Source organism: Acartia tonsa, chromosome 9, assembly GCF_053477335.1.
Source record: "Acartia tonsa isolate MP-2025a chromosome 9, ASM5347733v1, whole genome shotgun sequence".
Lineage (NCBI taxonomy): Eukaryota > Metazoa > Arthropoda > Copepoda > Calanoida > Acartiidae > Acartia > Acartia tonsa.
In genome coordinates, this window is record NC_137268.1 from 41,528,153 (window position 1) to 41,537,679 (window position 9,527).

Sequence of the window (9,527 nt, forward strand, 5' to 3'; positions counted from 1 at the left end):
TAATTTCAATTTTTATATGGATTTTTTTCACTCATATCATTGTAGGAGTAGTTTTTTTTAAAGAGTTAAAGAGGTGTAACAACCTTCAATAAATTAGATTATCAAATTATAAGATACAAATAACAACACAATCAAAATATTTTTCTGTTGGTTAATCAACAATTATTAAGCCCTTTAATCAAACTCAGTTTTTATTTAGTTAACATGGTAAAAACATAAAAATAACCAAAAATCAATTAACATCAATTATGTATTTAAATATGTCGCGTTTCTATGGACCTACCAGGAAAACGTTCTTGTTTTTACTGGATTCAAACCAGGGCTCGGCAGCCGCACCTCAACCGCGTTTAAACCTTAAATATAAACCCACTTTTTTTTGAATGAAAAAATGGAAAATCAGCTGAATTTTGAATTAACAATATGACGATTTTAATGACGCTTACACGCGGCTTACGCGCGGCTGCCAAGCCCTGATTCAGAAGCTTTATGTTTTAAAGTATATAGACCTCAGTGTCCATTAAGATCTCTAAAAAGACAGCTAGGACTCTCAGGAGGCAGGTTAAAGTCTATTGGCAAAAAAGGATAAAAATACTCTTTGTATAATCTTTGCTTCCCAAAAAAAGATCTCTAGAGTCTCCAGTCTAGGCAAACATCTAAAACAAGGATGGCAACAACAATAAGAAACGAAACACACACAAAATCATCGATTGATTAACGAACAGAGTGAGTTATACATCAGATATTCAGTGGTCATGATATTACGATAAATATAAAATCACGAAACCTTTATATATGATTACCTAAATATTGTTTGATGCATTACTGACAGTCCAACAAGCAAAGTAAGTAGTGTGGTATAATGAATCTTCATAAAAGATATCAGCAGCCTGTATTAAATAGAATATTTCCCCGACACCCTTTAACATTTGAACATTTTGGATAACACAATAGCCGATAAATTGATGTACATCCCAAATGAAGATACAAAAAATTGCCCCTTCTGTAGATTAAATAGCGTGGTTGAAACATTTGAACACTCAACCTAATTAATCAACCAATCAAACTCCCCAAAGTTGTTAAGCCAACGAATAAAAACAAGTTTTTATAAAACTTTGGGGATAAGTGTAATAAGCGATCGCTTCTCTAAAAAATCTGAAAATAGAAATGAAGTAAATAAATACAAAATTTACGCAAATTTCTGATCAATTTTCGTGTTTTTTAAAAATGCAACATATAAATAGCTATTAAAACAATTTTCAATTATTACTTTTATCTTATAAGGATAACAATTAAATTAGAAAAATGTTTTTACTATATGCAATTCGTGATCAAACACCTAATTGAAAAAATAAATGCAAGACATAGCTTTTATTTTAAGATAGACTAGTGGCAACGCCCCCTAGAAGCCTCTAGGTATTCTTAAGGTGGGAGGGGGATGGGTCAACCGCCCTTTTACTTTTTAATTTGAGTTTTAATAAGAAATATTAAAAAAACAATTTTTTGGGGGGGAGGGGGGATTTTAAAAGAGGAGGAACAAAACAAGTTTTAAAAATTCAGTGAACCCAAACTTCTGTCATTGTCCCCTCTCTCTGCTGAGTAGCTTCGCTACTAAAAAAAGTAATAGTTTCCAAATTTGCTAATGTATAAAAATGATAGGGTGGGGAGGGGATGAGAGTGTTGACACACCCCTTATCTATCTATCATATGTCTCCTCCCCTTTCCATATTTTGCACATTAGACAAAATATTATAGACCCAGTAGGAAATGCTTTAAACAAATTTTATCTAAGTGAAAATTAATTAAAGATGAAAATTCAGGTAGTTGGAAAGTTTTTTTTTAATAATGGTTTAATTAATATTTTTTGCCAACTTATGACTTTTGGTTGGCATGCTTTGTTTTATAATATTTTCTTCTAGTGTAAATCCGAATGTGGTTTATTTCCACTGTGTCAAAACTAGTTCTGAGCATTACTGAAATATTATATTACTAGCGGCTACGCCCCTAGAGTCCTCTAGTGGCATTTAAATGTTTATTTTTTATTTTAAATATCTAATTTATCAGCTGTTAAATTCATGTCTCTACGCAGCGCGACTATGCTAGCGACACTATACGGCGGAAATATTTCATTTTTTTCGATTTTATTGTGATTTCTCTTGGGATGGTGGTGGTACCCTCCCCCAAAATAGTTATAAACCTTCCTGGGACCTATGAGAAGCTACCCTGTTAAGGAGAACCCGATCGGTTCAGCGGTTAGCGAGATTCTTCACTACAAACAAACAGACAGACAAACAAACAGACATACAGACATCGTTCTACTTTGTATTATAGATAGACAATTAGACCCTGTTTTGTTCACCCAGGGGTAAACCCTATTTTTGTGGATATCTGTCCATAATATAATGTGATAAAAATAAACACTCTACATAATGTCTAATGTTATTACCAAAATAATGTTTTGTTATGGACCAATCATGAATTTAGGGATAAGACAATGGAAGAAAAATAAACCTTCCAATATTTGAAATAAAGCTTTTGGTAGCTGTTAAATGTTGGAGGGAAGGAATTTTGTAAATCAACTTTCTCCCCCTCTAACCTAAATCTTCTAGGGTTAATGCAACATTGTCAACATAGTCAATATTAACTATTTTTTAAAGCGAAGCTTTTCTATAATTAGGGTCGGTCCGTCCGTACGTCCGTAGGTCCGTAACGGATAGCTTTTTTCGTTAATTTAGGCATGTTAAAATTGTCCTATCGATTTCAAATTTTGCATGGTGATTCCTTTAATAGTTAGGTACGATTTAGAAAGCGTAGCAACTCTATAATCATCACCTAAATGTCCGTACGTCCATTTTGAACATGTTTATTTTTTTTATTTTTTTTAACAACTAATTTTTATGTGATCTAATCATCTGATTGATCTGATTTTTGGTATATTGATTCCTGGGACAACAAAGTATAATGTAATCAGCGAAGCAACTCTATAATCAAGTCCTAAAAATGTAAGTATGTCCATAAATATTATCCTGAATCAAGCAGTTTTTCAACAAATTTACTTACAATTTTGCTTTGACTCTTATACATTTATATTATGATTATTCAGTTCTGACACTATATAAGTGTTAATGTCCGTTTGTCCTACCGTTTCAGTGCTTCGCTTTTATGGATGTTGCCATCCGTGTTTTCACAGGGAATATTGTCCTATCCCTCCTTGGGATTTATTTGGTTAAAGACCTATCCTATTGATCCTTGGTTTTAAATCCTGTCGACTAAACTATTGGCAACATAAGATTAAAATGACATGATGTGTAACTAAGATCGGTGCTTTCCTTCAAAGTTCCTAGCGAGCATAGAAACGTCCTCTTATTTTAAAAAAAGATGAGTTGGGTTTAGTTTTTTTCTTCTATATAAATAGCCAAGATCATGGGTAAGGGATAGGAAACCTTGCCATTAATTAGGTCCCGCCCTAGATTTGAAAGGGATATTGCAACTTTTACCAATTCCTAATTAAATGACGTCACTGGCAGACGCTCCCAAGTAGCTATCGCTCTAAACCAATAAGTACTGGCATGTTTTGTATCAACCAATAGGCAATTGGCGGATGCCGATATAAATAATGCGGCATCGAAAATTGAAGAAAAGATTTTACATTGTCTACATTTCCCATCCCTTATCCCTGGCCACGGCGGGGTGTCCCTCTATCCAATATAACCTAACCTAACTTTGCCTAAGGTAACAATAATCACCAAAAACTAACATTATTTTTGATTATTAAAATGAGTGTAAGGGGGCAATTTGAGGGGAAACCGTCGTAAGAGCAAAATTTACTCTAGCTTTGCAAATAAAACTTATTATAGTGTCGATTTTAAGCAATGTGCGCAATGCAACGCCTCCACTTTTAACACGTGCATGGATAGTAATCAGGGAGGGAGGGGACATTTGACTGTTTATTACACTAGTCCCCAAAGTTTTATTACAACGTTTTCTTTTCGTTGCCATAACAACTTTGGGGACTATTAAATATTAATTGTATGGTTTATGAAGTTAAGTGACCATACGTTTCAACCACTAATTGTAATCTACAGAAGAGTTAATTTTGTGTTTTACCATTGGGAATGTATTGTACATTGTACAATTTACATCAATTTTCCGACAATTGACTTATTCCTTTAGATCCCTGTTTAGTGATAGTTTAGTTATGGACTTGACTTCACACGCCCTGTGTAAAACATATCAATCATATATATTTCAATAATACATCTTTACACATCAGACTTCCCAGGTTGTCCTTAGTATAGGTAGAATTTTTTTTTTGTATTATAAAAATTATACAAAACATACAAAAGTACTATTGTATCAATTTTTTTAAAACTTTGTACAGTTAATTTTTTTTGGCAAAGTCCCCTTGTACATGTTGTATCAATTTTGTATACAATAGTACTTTTCTGTTTTTTTTTACTAATTAGTATATTTTTTTTTGTATATGTTGTACACTTTTTTTTTCATTTTCGTACTAATACCATTTTCCTGATTGTATATCTTGTATTCATTTTTTGTACAATAGTATTTATTTCAAAAATTTGGCAGAGTCCAAACATTTTTTACTTTACTGAATATTTTAATATGTATACTAAAGTAACAAAAATAATTAGGTTATGATTTGTGGATTTAAAACAGTTTTTTGTTTTATGCTTATTATATTAATTTTTTTATACAATAGTACAAAGTTTTGGAAATTTGGCTAAGTCCAAATTTTAGGACTTTGCCTAAAAATGAACATAGTATTTATTGTATAATTTTTTTTGTAAGATAGTATATTTCAAAAATATTTTACAATATTCCAATATTTTGACTCTAACAAAATTTTAAAAATGTATACAATTGGACAACCAAAAACATACAATAACCTAAATTTTATAACCTATAAGTACTATTGTAGACAAAATTGATACAACATGTACAAGAAAAAGATTAAGGGACTTAGCCAAAAAAAAGGACAGTACAAAATTACAAAAATAATACAATAGTACTTATTTATGTTTTGTATAATTTTCATAATACAAAAAAATTCTACCTATACTAAGAACAACCTGGAAAGACTCTTAATCTTATTATATAAAGTAGTAACGATTTTTTTGCCTAAAGCTTAAGATTACATAGACTACTGAACTGATTGAATTCTCCTTTTAAGGGAAGGTTCACATAGGTCCTGTGATGGTTTTATGCTATCTTATTTTTAGATTTAAGCCCCTAGATGGTAGAGGCTATTTTTATGTCGCCTTATTACACTAAAAGGGGGGCAGCTGCACATAGACGTCCAAGGGGGGGGGGGTGGCAATGGGGTGATTACCCCCCCAAAATGAATTTGGGGGTCACCCCCAAAATTTTGGATTTTCAATTTTTACCCCCCCCCCCAAAAAAAAATACCTCTATAAAATAAAGATTACCCCCCCCCCCCAAAATTTGTATTTTCAAAATTTTACCCCCCCCCAAATAAAAAAGCTTGGACGCCCCTGCTGCAAGTGAATAATAACAAGGATGACATCAGCCATAAAAGCTAAGCTCTGAAACGGTAGGACAGACGAACATTAACCCTTATAGAGTGTCAGAACTTTATTTACAAAATAGAAATATAAAAGTTTTGAAAAAAATATATGTATATTTGTTGTAAAACTTATTAAAATACAGAATTCTGTTTAAGGACATACTGGCATTGTTAGGACTTGATTACAGAATTGCTTTGCTTGAAATCTTGGTACCTTATTGTAATAGGAATCAGTACTCCAAAAATTATATCTATCCGATGATTATATAACATAAATATTTGTTGTTAAAAAAGTTAAAAATCACAATGTTTAAAATGGACATACGGACATTCTGGTAACGATTATAGAGTTGCTACGCTTTCTAAATCGTACCTCCGCAGGTATCATTTTGAAAGGTTTAAAATCAATAGGACTATTATAACTTGCCTAAATTAACATAAAAAAGCTATCTGTTACGTACGGACTGACGCTAAATATAGAAAAGCTTCTCTTTTAAAAAGATATACATAGAGAAATATAAAAGAAGAATTCTATTATGTAAAGCAGTAAGGCTTTATGTTCTGAAACTTAAGATCTCAATAACTACTGATCAGGCTTTCTATTTCAGGTAAGCCTAATATTTGTCTTGTGATGGTTTTAGGCTATTTTATTTTCAGTTGTAGATTGGTTTTATGCTATTCTATTTTAAGTTTTGGGAAGGTTTTAGCAGGGTTCGGAAGCCGCGCCTTAGCCGCGCATAAGCCTCAGTTTTAAACCTGCTTGTGAGCAGAAAAAGAAATTTTTGAAAGAAGGATTGTCTACTAAAGAGACAGTTTTATACATCCAGCTAAATTTATAGTGATAAAATGACGATTTCACTGAGGCTTACACGCGGCTTACACGCGGCTTCCGATCCCTGGGTTTTAGGCTTTTTCTCTCCCCTTTAAATACAGAGCCACAAGATTCTAGGGGCGTAACTGCTAGTATTATATAATGGGTTATTATTAAATGGATTTTACACCAGATTATCATGTACTTTAATAAAGTGAAACTTGTAGCTGGCTAAAAGAACAAACAAAGAACCCACTTTACCCCACCCCTCCTCTTTTACTGGAAGAACAAACTATCAAATAAATGATATTCAAGTTGTGAACCATCCAATGAAAATTCAATAAAAGTACCCAAAGTTGTTAAGCAAACAAACAATACTAAGACTTTGGGGACTAGTGTAAAAAACAGCCCAAAGTCCCCTCCCTCCCTGTGTATAAAATTGTGGCGAGCTGGCTTTTATTCACTTTGCAATGCACATTTTAAATGGATTGTAACAATTTTCTACCTTATGTAGTTTAAATTTTCGCCGCTAAATGTCTCTTACTTTTTAGAAAAACTTTATTTTTTGGTTTTTTTTAATATATGGTTGTTTAAAAATGCAAGAAGTAAATATTATTTAAATTTGTTTCCCTTTTAATTGTTTTTTTTTCAATATTTTGAAATATTTTGATTTTAATAGTTACAAAATTTAAACTATAGAGGTAATCAATCAAATCTAGTCAAGAGTTAAGTCAAGTCATGATAGAGTTGAAAATTAAAGTTTTCACCCTACTTCAAATAATGAAGCAAAGGATGAGAATATTCCAAGTACTCTTATTATGCTAAAACAGAGTTAAACACATGGATATATATCCCTTAACTCAATAATATTTTCTGAGGAAATATAATTTTGTTCAAACTGTCTAAATGGCATCACATAAAAATTACATAATTGGTAGCACTTTTGGATAGAAATGTAAACAATTTGGGCTTACTTTTGCATCCCTTCGTATCAATTTTTTAAATGTCGTACGAAATTTGCAAGGGGTCCTAAATTTTTTCTTTTAAATTTGTCGTATACATTTTTTGTGCTTTGTACTAATTTTTATTCGTATTAATTTTTACCGCCTCGTACTAATTTTCTAACCCACTGGATCACGGCCGAAAAATGGCTTTCGTATATAATATATGTCTCTAGTACTAACAAAATTTCTCGTACTCTCGTAAGAATTATTGCATAACGATGATATACTTTCGTAGAACCAACTAATTTTCTATACTATAGTATAACAAAATTGATACAATTTTAGAGTAAGGCCATGTATACTATTGTAAACAAAAATGTATACTAATAAATGGATTCACGTATACAAAGGACGACCTGGGTTTTAGAGGCAGAAAAATTATTAATATACTAGCGGCTACACCCATATGAGACTATTCTTTTTCTACTTTATAGGGGGGTGGGGGTTTTTAAGGTTGGCCAATCTGAAATTTTATCATTAGAAATTTTTAAAAGAAAATCTGTTTTAGAGGAATGTTTAATGTTTATGTTTCTCAGTTGTTATTAAAAAAAGACGGCTAATTTGTGCTATTAAGATATAGATGTTATATAAAATTAAAACTTGTAGTGTCCTATGAAGATATATATGTTATATAAAATTAAAACTTGTAGTGTCCTATTAAGATATAGATCATAGATAAATGATGATATATAAGATTAAAACTTGTAGTGTCCTATGAAGGGAAGTAATGGATGTTATACAAAATTAACCCATTTCCTTAAATACCTTTCTCACCTCCCCTCAACCCTTTCCCTCCCTATCTATCAATGTTTTAAGATGTACCAATAAAACAGCTAAAAATGTTAAATTAGCAAAGCTTGAATTTTTTTGGTCAGATTACTTTATCTTCCTTTTAAGAATAGTTGATAGAAAGTAAGTTTGATGAACTCCTATATATTAAGCCGTCAAGTCAATATATTGTGGATACCATTCTTTAGAATGTAGGTAAACTGTAATTAAAATTTGAGGTCCCGACATATAAGTAAAAGAATAGTGGGGACAAGAGATATGTGAAACTTTCCCTTCAAGGCAAAGACTCTTTCCAAATTTTGTATTAGTTATTTTTTACTTTAAAATATTAGATGTTTGGGATAAACACTTTTTTGCAGTTTAAGGCAGTGTACAAATTTAATAGACAATTTGCAATCTAATTTGCTCTTCTTTTATTATTACTTAAGCGGATACCCCCTAGAAGCCTCTGGAGCCCCATTATAAAGAAGAACCATATCGGTTCAGCGGTTAGCAAAATCCTTCGCTACAGACTTTCTACTTTATATAATAGGAAATAGGATTATATACAAATATAATATGATTAAGTTTATATTATTTTCTATCATTATAATTGTAATAAATAAGTATAGATGTATAACCCAGACAAGTACTTGGTCCAAGTGGTGGGAACCTTTTTCGTATGTTAGCAAATTGCTTTTTGCTCTTTTGTAGGGACTTGCCTTTGTTTATAGTTTTGACGCTATTGGCTGATATTCAAAGACCTAATGGAAAGTCGGCTTAGGGTCCCCATCCTGCAGGAAGAGTTACATATAGCTCGTGCCCCATTTATTCTTTTACTTTAATACGATTGGTCTGGCTAATTGATTCCTTATATTTTTCATCTTAAACATAAAACAATACCTGTATGTGTTTCATTGTGCCATCATTGAGAAATGTCATATGATAAATATAATAAAACATTTTTTTATAATAAATATCGACTGAATAGAACCTCATCTCCGCAATACTTATAAATCATGTATAGCATCTTATTACTGACAATTTTCCACGAATATTAAGATAAAATAAAAAAATTGGTTTTAATATTTCATTTTAGTAACCACGGAAAGTTGTCTATAATACGATGAGATTACCTCCTAGATTACCTCGTACGGGCGGGATTGCAGTACCTGACCTTATCGACTTAATGTACTGTCCAGGTCCTGGTCCAGCAATCCAGGAGAACTAAGGATGACTAACGCACCCTTCTCTGTCCAAACACCCAAGGATATTAGGCTAAGTAACATCCATCAGACAACCAACTCTCTGTGATGCACGACCTTTGTCTGAGAAGTCCCAACTGTGCATGGTAACGAGTTGCGCCTGTTTTGGGCCAAGGCATTCCCCCTACTCTAACTAT